The sequence below is a fragment of the Quercus lobata genome, chromosome 5, assembly GCF_001633185.2.
Source record: "Quercus lobata isolate SW786 chromosome 5, ValleyOak3.0 Primary Assembly, whole genome shotgun sequence".
NCBI classification, from domain to species: Eukaryota; Viridiplantae; Streptophyta; class Magnoliopsida; order Fagales; family Fagaceae; genus Quercus; species Quercus lobata.
In genome coordinates, this window is record NC_044908.1 from 88,263,682 (window position 1) to 88,280,161 (window position 16,480).

Consider the following 16,480-nt stretch of genomic DNA (forward strand, 5'->3'; position numbering starts at 1 on the left):
GGCTCCAATTTTTTTTTTTTTAATCATCTAGTTTGAAAGTTATTGTGTTATATACTTGCTCGTAGGTGACCACTAGGAGAGAAGAAGAAATCACAAATACCTTGGATACTCTTCTATAGTAAGGTATATTCTAATATTTCATTTTAATCTTCTGTCTATTTTCCTTTCTATTTTCTCCATCCATAATATTTAATTTTCTTTTGGAATGAAATGGACATACCTGAAATAGAAGTGAATATATAGAAAAAATTGAGGCATTAAAGTCATATTCTGCTCTTCAATTGTAATTCACCTATAAGTATCTTTATATTCTTTTTCTTCTTGTGATGCTGTTTTATTTGCTTTATAATCCAAGGTCAGTAACTTCTATTTCCAACCTTTATGGGCCTAGAAATGTTTTGGTCTCATTCCAGAACATCATGCAATAATGTTCCAATCTAATTCAGCCACATTTAATCTAAACATACAGAAGGTTGTGTGTACTAAAAGCCTGTTAACCCTTCCAAGATGCAGAAAGAAGTTTAACCTGGAATGCTGGTTCTTTAGCAGTCCATCTAGTTTGATAACTACAAAAGGCAACTAGTTAATTTTTCAGTAACACCTTTATTTAGCCTTCCATCTAAAATTTGAATTCTTAACACCTTGGGTGTTTTTATTATTATTTTTTTTTAAAATAAATTATTTAGAAGACCTTGGGTGTTTTTATTATTATTTTTTTTAAAATAAATTATTTAGAAGAATTCGGGGAAGCCCTCATAGCTCAAATCTATACTTGTTAATCATCTAGTCAAAATGTTATAGGATTAGGTAGTTGCTATGTATCTAATTTCTAAATCTATCTAATGCTTGTTCTTTGTCTTAGAGCATAACGTATTTCTCGATATGGAAGAGTGCAAAGCATGGGAGGCAGCTGCCATTAGGGAAAAAGCTTGTTTTTCCATACTTTTCCTGCCTTTTCCTTCTCAATGTGGTGGTGGTATTACTTCTAATTGATACTTGTTACCATTAATAACCCCTATCCAGCACAAGAAACAATTCCCACTTTACAAGGGAGCTCTGAGGGCTAGCACTTGGACATATGAGCAAGGATTCTGAACTGCCAAGGAAGTATGTGTTCCCTTTGTACATTTTAATGTTGCCCATATTTGTCCTTTAGTTATCTATCTGATGCTTTATTAGGTTTCCATTTGGCATGCTGTTATTCAGTTTCTTCTATCTTCCTCTCCATTTATCTGTTAGTATGGATGTCACTCATGATTCAGATCACTTACAAGGCTCACTAAGCTAGTAGCAGAACCAGTGTTCGAAGTAATATGCATGAAGAATGGTGTTGAATGCAACAGTGAAGAGTATTATAGTGATGATGATCTGAAAGATGGCTTCCAATTTTATTCTTAATAGCCTTATGTTTACATTGAAGGTTTGCATTTTTTTTTTCTTTGGACTTGAAGTGAAGAGTATTTATGGTGACTGTTCATAAAGACCTTTGTTGTTTAGATATCACATCTTTCTTTTGCAGCCCAAGTGTCCATACTATTTCTGGAGTTTGTGCACCGTCTGCTATAACCTCTGGGTGCTAATACTGCGTACTTAATGTAGCATAGGTAACTATATATTCTTCTTCTTTTCTCATGAGGTGCTTTTCTGTTAGCTTTTTAAGTCATCCTACCAAGCGGTCATCTATGTTTAAAATCATTTTGGATTGTGGGTAAAGTGTAGATTAATAGATTTCATGATCAACTTTAGCATCTTTCTTAACTGCTCAATCCCTTCTGGAAAAGTGGCTATGCATAATCGGTTGATCTTTTATATCACAGGACACCACAGTGATGTCCTGCCAAAGTCAACAATATCAGTTGGAGCATCTAATTCATTTTTTGGCCTATTGGGAACCATGCTTTCTGAGCTTCTAACTGGACAATCTATGCAAATAAGGTAACATATTCTTTTTGCCCTTATGTCTTGGGCTGGTAAAAGTCACAAATTTGTCCTGGCAAATAGGTTTTGACTCCTGAATATTCAGTGTGCAGCACTTATAAGTTGTAACTCTGAAGCTCATTATTGCCATAAATTTGTCCCTTGGATTTCTTCCTCGTGTGGTCGATTCTGCTCATATTGGAGGATTCCTGTCAGGATTTCTCCTTGGCTTCGTTCTTTAGGTCTGCAAATCTTCATGCTTCATCATAAGAAATAAAGCAGAAATCCTGGCACAAGTGCTATCGATACCTGTTATAGGATTACAGCTTTAGACCTTTAGTGTCTTAATTCGAGGGTAATTAACTTGAACTTTCTCTGAATTCTCAACTTCTAGTTTAAGTATGTACTGTGGAAAAATGATCCAGCCTTGGCTAACCTTTTTCTTTTCTTTTATTTTATCTACCCCCAAAAATTGGCAGATATGCATAAGGATGTATTGAGCTTATTAACGGTCAGAAGCCGTATAGCCATGCAATCTGCCTTTCTGGAGCATCAAGCACCTGAATGATTGTGTCAGTCTATTTGCCTACCTTCAAGCTTTGCAAGTATAACAAAATGACTTTTTTATGGATGCACATACCACTGTTTTCAAGTGTAAGGCAAGCAGGGACTTGCGTACTGTGATAAAGGATCTTGGTAGTATACACCTCCCATTGCCAACTTTTAAAGCTGGCCAGCTTGCAGATTGTGCAGCCACTTCTTTCATACTCATGGCCTGGATACCTTACCATCAGTATTGCACAACTGCATTGTACAAACACTAGGGGTTGTACATTTTTATTTACATTATTATGCCATTCTCATAATACTTTTAAAGTATTTTTCATGTGTATTATTATAAATCAATCCAACAATCCCTCATATTTAATTCTCCCAAATGGGGAATTTGAAGAGGTAGGGGAGGGGATGGAAGCCATTTGTATTGAAAAATTTTTAATTGTCAATCTCACTCTTATGATATTAGTTTATATTTATTTCTTTGAATTTCATTTTCCTCATCCATCCTCTCCCTACTTAATTTTTAAAACATTTAAATAAAGGGAAGAGGAAGAGGTGCTTTTTTCCCTTCCCTATACTTAATTTTTAAGGCTTCCAAATCTGTTCCCCTTCCCTCCTCTCCTTTCTCTCCTTGCTCTCCACTCCCTTCTCCCGTCAAGCTTCCAAACACATTGTAAATGGCTATTGCAAATACAATTCAAATGTTGCTGGTCCTACTTCAGTGTTGTTGTGTGGACGGTGGACCTTCTGTTTCCATTAGTTCATGAAAAAATGGTGCCCTTGAACTTTAGTTTGTGTAATGTTATATTTATGATGAATTAAAGGAAATTGCATATGTAGGATTTTATATTTATTTATTTTATGAGTATATATGTAGGTTTGTGAGTTGGTTAAATGGTGGAACTCATCACTTTTTGGATCTTGATTCATTACTTGCAGGCCAATTACTTATGATCAATTATACAATTTTTTAAATTCCGTTCTTCTTAGTTTGATACTTTTTATTTGCAATGTTTAATTTCCACAAAGAAGAATTTTAACTAAGGTCATTGCCCGTCTGTATGGGCAAAACATCAACTCTTTTTTGGCTGAATAAATACTTTATTGATCAACCCCCAAGGCACATTTTTTTTTTTGGTGGAGAATGTACAAGGCACAAATTTAATCCTGAATTTTCTTTATATATATATTTTTTTTTGAGAAACTATAACTAAATGAGTTATTATTACATAATTTTAGAATTCTTTTCTAACTAAATGAATGATTATTATAATACAACATGCATAATTTTGTATATTTGTCCTTATATATAATATCTGTAATTAAGATTATCAATAAAAACCTTTCTAATTTTTTTATTTATTTTTTATAACCCCTTATTTATTAGCGAATGAGATGATTTGAACTCAAGCAATTAAGTCTTTTATAATACTTGCATATTATTGTTACTTGCATATGTGTAAGTTGCAACTAAAAAAAAAACAATAAACAAAAATGTGGGGTGCAAGAGAGATTCTATAGCACGAAGTGAAGCACAAGTGGGTTAAGTGTCAAAAATGATACCACGAGTAGGTAAGTTAAATTTGAGACCAACCATAGGTGGGTAAAATGTAATTTCCACCAAAAAAAGAAATGAGTGGGTTCAAAGGACTAAAAAACCACAGTCTATTAGTTCTATAAAGGTAAGTTTGGTTTAACTTCTTGAACCAGTACTTTTGGAAAAAGTGGAAGTTTAATTTTAAAAAGAGCAATATGAAATTGATTTTTTTTTTTTTTTTTTAAGCAGTGTATTTGGTAAAAACTATAAAAAAAAAAATGTTTTTTTTGAAAAAACTGAGTATTTGGCTAATACTTATAAAAGTGGCGGTTTGAGTTGTATATATATATATATATATATATATATATGTATATATATATATGAAAAGAGAATTTATTGTTTTAATTACCTCTCTTAATGCAAGTTATGGACACAATATTTTCACAAAAATTTCACAATAAATTCTATGTGACAAGTTGTTAATGGTAGGAAAAAAAAAAATGTCACTAGTAAGTGCAGATGAAAACTAATAACAATTTACTATGTAAACTTTATAACAAAATTGTTATAAAAATATTTTGTCAATAGCACTTTTTTTTTAAAAAGAAAAATAGCACTAATTAAAAAAGTTTAGGGATAAAATAAAATGTGACAATATTTTCATAAGACTCTTTGTTTTTAGTTGTGATCAATTCTAGTCTAATATTTTATTAATTTATTTAATTTTATTTTGATATATAGAAGATTTGACACTTCAATTGTTGTGAAAATTTGCTCCGTTTTAAATTGTAATTTTTATTTTTTAAATTTTCGGACACGTATCCCACTCAAAATACTTTTTTATATTTTTTTTCCTTTCACTTTTTTTCCATCAAATATTTTTCTTTTCCTCCGCACGCCACTTGTCTCTTCTTCGGCTATTCTATTCTTCTTCACCCACCCAAAAGACAGTTCTTCCTCGGGTTTTTTTAGAAAATAACTATAAAATCCAAACAATATCATTAGTTAGGAAACGTTTCAAACTAATTTGGTTTCTAACAATTCAAGTTCAGAGGACTCGATTTTTGTGTTATAAAATCGAGTATGTTGTACTCGAGTTTCCTATTTTGCCAGTAGCCAGACTGTCCACGTAGGCCAGAAATCGAGTTCATTAGACTCGTTTTGTAAGCATAGAAACCGAGTTCATTGGACTTAGTTTCTAGGCCAAGAAATCGAGTTCAATGAACTCGATTTTTATACATATAAATCGAGTTCAATGAACTCGGTTTGCAAGACCAGAAACTGAGTTCATTGGACTCGGTTTTGATTTAAAGGAAACCGAGTCCATTCTACTCGGTTTCCTTTCAGGCACGTGTCCATCATCGCAGCACTCAAAAAAATAGTTCAAGCACACCAAAAAACCAAGTTCAAAACACAAAAACAGTTCAGCACACAAAAAAACTTTCAAAACAGACAATTCTCACTCTCATTCCCTCTCACTCTCAATCTCTCTCTCGTCTCTCTCTCACGAGAAATCTCTCTCTCACTCTCACACTCTCACACTCTCATTCCCTCTCGCCTCTCGCTCCGTCGCCGTCACTGCCTCTCGCTCCCATCGTCGTCGCTGCCTCTCACTCCCGTCGCTCCGTCTCCGCCTCGCTCAGTCTTTCTCCCTCAATGGTTGGCTCTAACTACCTCACAAAAGTAAGGACTCTCTCTTTTTTCTGGGTTTATTGGTAATGGAGGCATGCATTGTACTTGATATTTGGGGGGTGCAGAGTTTGCTGCCATATCTGCTGTGAGGCAAATGATTTATTCAATTCAAGGAAAATGTAGGATTTTGATTATGGTCATCTAGCTGGCCTTTAATAAAATGTGCTCAATGGATTTTGATTTTGTAGAGCTTTTTTAATAAAATGTGTTCTTGCTAGCTGGCCTATAAAGCAAAATTTATTGTGAAGACTATGATGGTGTTTGCATGTAGAAAGTTAATTTTATGTTTATCTCAGCGTGTAACTTTTTAAGGAAAAAAAGTGTGATCTGAGCATGTAAAACTGTAGCATTTTTGAATTTGAATGCAAATACTGCATATGGGGCTAGTATTTGGACTGAATTATTGAAATAGGAAATCTGGGGAATTGAAATGAAGGGTGTTCTGATAATAAAAGATTCAAAGTCATAAAAGGGGAATGTAGAAGTTAGAAAGAGTTTACCATAATTAATAGAAATGTTAAGATATGCTACTACTTTCAGATCCAGAAAACCACTGTTTATTTCTTTTTATAAAAGAAGTGCTAAATATGAAGTATATTCTAGTACCAAAATGCAATTTAATAAGATTTTAAAGACATGTTCATGTCAGGAACAAGCTTGCATATAATTATCACCATAGTCTGTCCAAAATGTTAATAGCAACCACGAGGTATTAACTGTATACAAATTGGGATCATAGAGAAAGTTGATGTGTTCATCATTTTTTAAGGTGTAATTATCGATTAATTCAATTTTGTGGAATTGCATTTATGTAAGGGCTGTACCTGCTTTTGTAATTTTTTGATAAGTGACAAAAAATTCAAAATTTCATCACCTTTGTGCATTTATGTAAGGGCCATACATGCATGGGCCCTCACCTCAGTGCTGCTTCTGCTCTGCTCTTAGGTTTCCATTCAGAACTGTTCAAATGATAATAGTAATATAGAATTTTATGCTTGAGAAAGAACTTTTAGACATGATTATTAGGATTCTACAAAATTTCTAATGCATTTCATATGCAATTTAGTTTGTTCTTTTACATTTTGTAGTTGCAAATTTTCAAAACTATTTATGTCATATTATATATTTATTTAATCATTTTTTTTCAGAATTCATTATAAAGCTTGTTTAGTGATTTTGCAATGGTAGTTGTTCTTTTAGTTTCTTGAACTCCGTGCTAGGTTGGTATTAGAATTTTAGAACTGCACAATTATTACTTATCAAAAAAAGAAAAAGAACTGCACAATTATTGGAAATTTGGGGCTGTTACATGCACTGTGATAATCTCTTGAGACTCTATCTCCAATTTTCATTTCTTGATTTAAGCAACCACTTCAAGACATTTGCCACTGGGTCTATTAACAACTGGGATGCATAAGTATTTTTTGGATTGAAGTGTGCCTGTGTGTAGTAATTTATAGTAATTTTGGTGATTTGAAACCAAAATTGAAACTTCTCCGTCCATCTTCCATTGAATATGTGATGGGAGAAAAGCATCATAGTTTTAACTGTTATGATTTTAATGATTTGTGATTGTTGTTGTTGAACTAGAATTAATAGTAATTAACAGCAATTTGTTGTTGAAGAAATTAGGCTATACATTGAGATCATTGCCAATTTATCTTCAACATGTGCTTATATTACTCTTGACTCCCTAAACTTCGTGCAGTATGGCTGCTGTTCCTGCTTAGATCCCTGATGAGTGCGGTCCTGGTCCCATTGAGGATTCGGTGTTAATGTTTCTAAAAGATCATTGATCGTGTGCTGTTTGGGAAGGCAAGGTAAAATTAAACCGACCACCTATTGAATATTCTCTTCTTATCCTTTTACATTATGTTGATTTTTTTTTCTTTCCATTTCTAAAATTCTAATTTTGTCAATGGTATTACTAGCTTTGAATGCATAGTCATGCCCATTAGTTAGGTTAAGTTAGATTGGCAGACTGTTGCACACCCTTATATAAAGGTTACACCCTTATGGCATATTGCATCTCACCACCATGGTTCTATCATGTGCCGGATCTGGGGGCACTGAAATGCCGTGGTCGTAATGACGAGTTGCAAAAACGACGCCCGATAGTAGTGGATGATCGCGTCCTTGACTTTGTCAAGAGAGTTGGATTGGAGGGGCTGTGTAAGACCCCATGACCCCATGTAGAGAGATTGATAATAACTTGATAATGGCATTCGTTGAGCGATGGCGGCCTGAAAGCCACACCTTCCACCTGCCACATGGTGAGACAACGATCACATTACAAGATGTGGAGGTTCTTTTGGGGATTCCAATCGATGGTGAGGCAATTGTTGGAAAAATTGACTTGACATGGGCTGCTGAATGTCAGAGTCTGCTTGGAATTGCTACTAATGCTGTGGTGCTTAAAGGACAAAGGGTCCTAATTAACAAGCTACTAGAAAAAATTGACCAAGGGTTGCCCGATGGTGCAGCAGAGGTGGTTGTGCATCAATATGCACGGTGTTATATTCTAGCACTACTGGCAGACACAATTTTCGCTGACAAGTCTGGCGATAGGGTGCATACAATGTGGTTGCAGATGTTGAGGAACCTTCTCAATCCACCTTAATACAATTGGGGGAGCGCTTGCCTTGCATAGTTGTACAGAGAGTTATGCAGGGCAACCGACAGAGGTGCCAGTCAGACTGGTAGGGCTTTGCTACTGGTTCAATATTGGGCATGGTTCAGATTCCCTTTTTTGTGCCCAAGGAAAGACCTCCCACCAGATGATGCATATGGCCTACCATTTGCACCTTCTCCACTGTCCATTAAGTAAGTCTCTTCCTTGACCGATTGTCTCTATTGGAAATAGATTTATAATTTTAAAACACATGACACATTGTTAGACATAGAGAATAAATTTTAACCTTGATATTTCTCAAATTTTGAAAATTAATAGGATTTTTTATTATTTTTATATATCGTTTTACAACCATTGAGATCATATGTTATGATTGATGTAATACAAGTATTATTAATTTCTAGCTCCACCACTAATCATATGTTTAGATAATCATTTATTGGTATAAACTTAGTCGTATGTAATGTTAAATTTACGATTGCCCATCATTTATTGTTGTTGATTATCGTTAGCTTTTAGATTCTATGCATCCCAAGTAGGTACCCAAATTGTGTTTCTTCTATTGTTTATGACTATTGTATTTATAACTGTAAAATAGCTCATAGTAAAAAATAATGGAATATTGCATAATGTGCTGCCTTTTATTTGGCTACTTCAGGTGGTGTGGCAACCATATGAAGCTGAATTAGCTCACCTGCCTGCGTTCTGTGTCGCAGGAAGGGACGTATGGACAGCGAGGGTGCCGCTTGTATGTTTATGGCTAGTAGAGAAACATACACCGGACCATGTTCTTCGTCAGTTTGGGATGGTACAAGAAATCCCCTCATATGTTGATACTGACGACGCCCTTCATGACATAGACCTGAGAGGGAAGATTGCGGTGAACTAGAGGGACAAACATTATAGCCATATCCAAGTGTAGAATAGTCGAGCACAATCTCTATGTCATGGAGTACGACTAGAGGGTGCTATGTCGCCTACTCATCCATACTTCGATTGGTACGATAGGGTGACTTGGAGGTTCGTCGACCACATTTCCACGTCACTTCTTATTATGGTAATTGCTTCGACCTTTCTTTTCAAATTTTGTTGCGTATCACCATTTTAGTGTTAGATGTACTAATTGTATTTATTTACTTGCAGGTTGTCAGTCACAAGCAGTTGTTGATGCGTCATGCAGTAGGTAGTCCTGAGTACAAACAGATTACAGCTGTACTTAAGGTAGTGGAACGCCTTCGCCGTATAATTGCCCAACTTCCCTTGGAAGAGACCGATGGGGCAAATCAAGAAGCGCCAGAAGATACTAGACAATCAAGCATGAGCTCAACTCGTGCCAGCCATAGCCATGGTCAGCGTGCTGCACCCCATCAAGTTGTCAGTAGGCCGGGTCCCCCTCCACCCCCACATGCACTAGAGTTCCCTCCACCCCCACATGCATCTCCTGTCCCAGAGATCCCTCCACGTACTGCTCATGCAGTTCCTGACCTAGAGATCCCTCTACCTATTGCTCATGCATCTTTTCACCCCGAGATCCCTTCACACACCCCACATACATTTTTTGACCACGCTCATCTTTCATTTACCTCACCATCCTTTGATCTCGGCTATGATTTCAGTCAGACCCCTCCTGTCATGCACACTCAATCCCCCTCATACAGCATTGGTCATATAGACCATGTACCACCCCATAGTCAGTCCATGTCATTCATGCCCACTTCTGGACTGCATACAGATCCCATGACTACGGGCCGCACTCACATTTCATCTGCTACACCATCCTCCCCCGCAATTGTAGGATCTTCAGTTGTTGGGAGTCAAGCAAAAACAGCAAGATGTGCATGTTGAGAATGAGCAGGTAGTTGGGTTACAGTCACCCCCACAAGGTCGACCTAAACGCACAACAAAAGCACCTCCTTGTGGGACAGGTGGTCACAAAGCAGGACACAAGGCTGGCCCCACGGTATGACAAGTCATTTAATGGCATGGAGCATATTGAGTAACTGCTGTTATGGTTGGTATTAGAATTCATGTAATCCATTGTTTGGTTGTAACTCCATCTTTGCAGCAACGCGAGGAGCCTCACCAAGGAGATGCAGTACCCCCTCCCCCACATACCAGACACTATACGAGACAGCATAAGCGTAAAATGCATTAGGATCAGCACCCCATCTAAATGTAGGTACTAGTAATGTTTTGTCGTTATTGCTTCATATCTGTTGATAATTTATGAGGTAGCTTTATAGGAATACATAAATAAATATTTATCTTTGTGACTTGTGATATTCACATTACCTGGACTTATTTGATTTATCTGTTGACTTAACTTTATTATTATTATTATTATTATTATTATTCTTATTCTTATTCTTATTCTTATTCTTTTTTTTTTTTTTTTTTTTTATAGATTTACCATTAACCTGTTGGTTAATATGATTATTATTTTTGTTAGCATGCTGCGTTCCCTGATCTTGATCCATCCACTTCATTCTTTGCTGTTTATGATGACCATGGAGGTAAGAATTGGCAAGTTCAAGTACTTGAATCTATGATAGATGGCTGATTCTACTAATGTAATAGGGACTTGTATGTTTGGCATCATAGTCAATTTATCTTTGTGTTACTTTCCAGTTATTAGTTATGCTGTTATTAGGAATAGTATAATTTGATTAATTAATCCAGAAGTGGTTGATTACATTACAATTTGAAGGGGATTTCATCAGATCTGATCTGCCTTTCTTCAGTTTCCTTTTTGGAATTCTAAATTGTATTTTTTAATTGGAGGATTGACTAAACTTTTGTTGTATGCATTAATCATGCAGATTGGTTGCTATGATGCAAATTTATGTATTTATAAAATTATAATATAATTTCAAACATAATATATTTGGTTTTTTGGTGCTATTCTCAACTGGTTGCTACTGGTTTCATTATGTGTGGTTAGTTATGGTTTGTTGTTTCTAGTTTCAATCTCAAATCTTAGAACTGTGAAAATTTGAGCTCTGTTTTTTCTCTTTTTATTAACTTTAATTTAGCTTCAAATATATGTGCATGCTTTTGCTTTTCCAGTGAAGGGCAAGAAATTGTTTATTTAGCAGTTCATTTGTATGTAGGATTTCTTGCAGTATCCATCTTTAGGCTTTGTCCATTATAAGTATATTTTCTGAAGCTGTTTGAGAGCTCATATCTGGGTCAGCAAAGCTAAGGAACTAACACTGCTAGTTTGTCTGTATGTAATTTATATAATCATTTTGAGTCTATAGGTGAAAATGAAAAGATGTGTGGTGCTTAGAATAGAGTCTCATCCCAGTGTCCAGAGCAGCAGGGCTTGATTCTACCAAATGGCATGGATTTTAGGTCTTCTCAAGGTTCAACACGTAATAAATATAATTCTTATATCTAGAAGAATTATATGGAAATAATTATATTAATTTATTACATGGAAATAATTTTCCTAAAATCCTAGATTTAAATTTCTATTCACAAGTTACCTTTGCTAGTGTTATGTTAATGCAAATTCTTTATGTTATCTTGTAGGTACTAGTAATGACACCCCAAATATTTTTGGACGTCTTAAGAAAGGTATTCTTGAGTCCAGAAGCAGTATGCTTAATGATAATTGATGAATGTCATCGTGCTACTAGTAACAATCCATATACAAAAATAATAAAGGTGAATATCTATTATTTTCCATTTTCGTTGTTGTACACCATCTTAAGCTGATTTTTCATTCTTATTTTTGTTGTGTACTGCTATGTCATTGGCTAAGATAGGTTGGTCCAGTTTTTTAATTTTTTTATTTGCCATTATTTGTGTACTCTGTACTTTACATGTCTTAGAAACTTGTAGATTTTATGACCAAGCACAGTTTCCCAGTTTTAGTGATTTAGTCTTTAAAGCTTTAAATTGGCTACCAGTAGACAAGTATTGATAAGAGAGGATCGTGCATTTCTTTAATAGTACCTATCTATCTCTCTTGGGTCAAGGAGGAAGGGTAAGGTTTGAGGCTGTAGTTTGGATTAGAAGCTTAAATTAGATTGAATGCTGGTTGAAGGAGGGGTTTATTTTTTATGATCTTGCTCGGATTGGGATTTAGTCTATGGTTGTCATCCTGGAACCAATGGTTAGAAGGGCCTACTATGTATCAAATCTGTTATCCACTACAGGGATGGGCTATGCCCTTGCGTATTATGGAATGTGCAAGGTACTCAATTTAGTTTACTAAACACATTTATAGTGTATGATACTATGATTGTATCCTATATGTTCAAGGTCATCTTGAATTTGGATGTTCTTTGCTGTATCGAAGGTAGGGAGTGTTCTTAAGACAGTATTGTCAGCTGTTGTGTTCATCTCATTTATGTGTTATCCTTGGGGTTAATACATATATGTGAGCTTTTACCTTAAAAGAAAAAGAGTAAGTTATTTATTTATTTTTTTTTACCATCTTTTCTCTGATGTGGGTTTTCTGGGGGGATATGAGGAGGAACTCAGCGTAATTTTGAAAATGTGGAAGTTTTGGAAATGCAATTAAAATTTTATTTTCTTTGTTTACTTTGCGGATGGTTATTTGTCCTAGGTATAGTGACAATGATACGATTTCAGAGTTTGCTAATTTGGTTTATTTAAATGAAGGCAAGATTACAGTTCAAATGAAGCAAGTATGACGGTTTATTTAATTTTTTTCCTAATGATGAATCATTTAGAGTCTTTTTCTCATGTAGAGTCTTTAATTCAGGTTTGGAATTGGTTCCAAAATAGGCAATATGCTATAAGGGAAAACTAAGTAAAGCTCCTGGGAAGTTAAATGTGTCTCCTATGCCTTGGGATGATTCAACTCCAGTGAGAAATGTGCCTCAGTCAATTTCTGCCCCTATACCTGCTCCTTCAGGTAGGATGCATCCCGCTCTATGTTCAAAATTTAAAAGTTTGTCCAGAATTTTGGGCTTGGCTTGCATGCTTTTTGTGATACTTGTTTGACATTGAGCTTGGTAGCAGTTTGAAGTTGCTCCCTACTCATATTTTTTTTCTACAACTACCATATGTGACTGTATTGTTTAAAATGCTTTACATGTTTAAATGCTAGTTTGGTGATTCTGGTGTGCCAGTAGTCACTGTATAGCTCAATCTAAGAAATATTGGCTTCCATGTTCTTTATGTGTTTTAACGTCTGTGCTTATTTCCTATTGTCATCAATCGCAAGGTGTACCAATATATATCTGTGTGTGTGTGTGTGACTGGTAAGCATTGCCCCTCCTATCCTAATTTTGATTCTGCAAGTTCTTTAGAAAACTACATATATATATATATATATATATAAAGTTCTTTAGAAAAGTAGTGCTTCCATTCTTCATAAGGGAAATCACATGCTGTCATTGATATCAGCTTCATGAAGCAGAGATCACTAGTTCAAATATCCCCTTTTCTGTTGTCTTACCACTTGGCCACACCCCTTTTCTTGCCCTTGGGTCAAATACTCACTTATAAAAAAATTTCATTGATCTCAGCCCATTGAATTGGATTTAAATTTGGGTGAAGTTTTGAGGTTTAACCTTGGCCCTAGTATAACTAGTTTAGAACCTTTCCTGAATTAAATCAAGTTCCATTTATCACGCTGCTCTTGATATACTGCAATTCTTACTCTTCTGTAATCTCTCTGGTAATTAGAGACTGGCAACATTTAGTTTGCTGGATGGTTCAACTTTCCAAGGCTAGGTCCTTATTAAGACTTATCTATAATCTAGCTTTTTCTGCTGCTTTCTATGCTATTTGGAGCAAGGGATTTGATACTGTACCGTACCAGCTGGTTTGGCTGGTATTTTCCATTCCAGCGAGTAAACAGGTACCGAATCACCTCTAAAATGTACCACTCTAAATACCGCTTGATACTGGACTGTATTGGACTCACTGGAGGATACCACCATCATCACCGGAAGCAGTCACGTTGCCAGTGGCCTGTCACTCTTCTTTTTCTCTTGCTCTTTCTCTCTTCTCAATCTGTCCATCACACTGTAGTCCAAGAGCCAAAGTGACCCACTTTTTCTCATTTTTCCCCCTCACACTTCCTCATTTTTTTTTTTTTTTTTTTTTTTTTTTTTTTCTTGACATGTTGAAATTTTTGAGCCAAAAATAAATAGCTTTGAAATTTTTAAACTCCAATGCAAGCTGAAAGACATCTATTTTCCATACATTCAGGTTCGTTTGCCTTGAATAAAATGCTTAATGGTTATTGCTAACTTTTAGTTTCATTGGTGAACAGAAGTAGAGATATTTGTTACACTTTGCAATGCAAAAACCTTAGGAATACCCATAGCCTTGAGGTGATCCCAAGTAATTTTCATAAGGATGTTGTGCTTGTTTCTGCCATGCTGAGATGTGCTTCATTGTGACAGCTTTGACAATGCTGATTTCCATGTGATCTTTTTTGCTTATTTCTTTGAGTTGCACCTAATTTGAATAATGGCTGGGTTGGAGTCACATGTTGCTGTTTTGATAGTACTCTGCATCAAGGCACTGATGCTAATTATTTCTTTTCTTTAGGGTCTTCAACGAATTTTACATTTGAGGCAATACAATGGGCGTGTTTCTTTTGTGCCTGCACCTGGCTTTGAAACCTATGGAGAGCCAACTAGTTACCCCAACAAATCTACTGGCAAGCCTAATGGCTGTAGTACAAGTGAAGAGGAGTCTATTAAGGTTCAGCATCATGGTTACCAGGGACCTAATATTGACTTGGAGAATGCATATGGTGCTAAAGAAGGCCCACTATGTAGTTATAATGAATGACAAGGTCCTTTCTCTTATCGAAGAGGCAGAGGCACATTACCAGGAGCTTGAGAAAGACCGTCTGGTACGTCTGATGCCTTCCCAAAGTGGAAGGACATCAAATGTACCAGACGGTATTTCTAAAGCTCTTGGTAATGTGCCTCTGACTCTTCGATAAGAGAAAGGACCTTGTCATTCATTATAACTTCATAGTGGGCCTTCTTTAGCACAAGTATAAGTTAAAATATAAACAGTTGCAGAGACAACATTATATGAATGTGATTAAGTTTTTAACCACAATGAGCACAAGTGTGCACCGAATGTGAGGTTAAGGGAGGAGGACGAGGAACTCTTTGAAATGAATTATGTTGAGGCTAGTTCGGAGGGATATTGAGGGTAGTGATCTTGATACTAGGAGGAGAATTGTGTGTGAGCTTCTTAAAGGCATTGTGACCAATTATAAGCAACAGGTCACCAAGATAGTTTCTGCACAGATTCAGCATTTGTTAACTTCGTTTGCTGCAAACCCAGTTACAAATTGGAAGGATAAGGACTGTGCCATATACTTAGTTGTCTCCCTTGCTACTAAGAAGGCTGGGGGTAGTTTGGTCTCGACACATCTTGTTGATGTTTAGAGATTTTTTGCTTCAGTTATTGTGCCGGAGTTGAAGGGTCAGGATGTGAATGGGTTTCCGATGCTTAAGGCAGGTGCACTGAAATTCTTTACAATGTTCAGGAATCAAATATCAAAGGATGTTATAGTTCAGATTTTCCAAGATTTGGTTTGGTTCCTTGTTGCGGAATCAAATTTAGTTCATTCTTATGCTGCAAGTTGTATTGAGAAACTGTTGCTAGTCAAGGATGAGGGGGGAAGATCTAGGTATACTGCAAATGACGTTGCTCCATTTTTTGTTGAGCTGATGACCAACCTATTTAATGCCTTCAAATTTCCAGAGTCCGAGGAGAATCAATATATAATGAAGTGTATCATGCGGGTTCTTGGGGTAGCAGAAATACACCTATTGTGATGCGTGTTATTCTTGCATCAATCTGTGGGACTGTGATGGAGCTTGGAAAACACCTATTGTGACTTCTGGGCTAGTGATGCAACTCTTGGCTGGGTCCAAGTTCATTGAAGTGGACAACAGTTTCTGCGAGGAAGAGTCAGGGTTTTGAATAAGGTGGTTTAAGTATGGAAGAGTCAGGGTTCTTTTGAGTCCCTTTGTACTAGTCTATTTATGCAATAGCTGGACTTGCCTGTATTAATATTTAGTATTTATTTCTGGACAGATACCTCTGAATCTGCTGAAAGACTGCAACGTTCTGCAGAATATCTCCTTGCATGGCAATCCTATTTCAACGGATCAATTTCAGCAGGTATG

The 16,480-nt window shown here is 35.9% G+C and overlaps 1 protein-coding gene across 2 annotated transcripts in view; it reads left to right on the forward strand.

Moving 5' to 3' along the window:
- Window positions 1–2,961, forward strand: part of LOC115991875 (putative disease resistance protein RGA3) — a 75,278-nt gene extending 72,317 nt beyond the window's left edge. The window contains exons 12-16 of one of the 2 annotated variants that reach the window (XM_031115833.1): window positions 1,263–1,420; window positions 1,520–1,604; window positions 1,818–1,935; window positions 2,024–2,272; window positions 2,397–2,961. The gene's annotated coding sequence lies outside the window, so the exon portion shown is untranslated. The remainder of the gene's footprint in view (window positions 1–1,262; window positions 1,421–1,519; window positions 1,605–1,817; window positions 1,936–2,023; window positions 2,273–2,396) is intronic. The other variant, XM_031115835.1, reaches the window with a different exon arrangement.
- The last annotated feature ends 13,519 nt before the right edge of the window (window positions 2,962–16,480 follow it).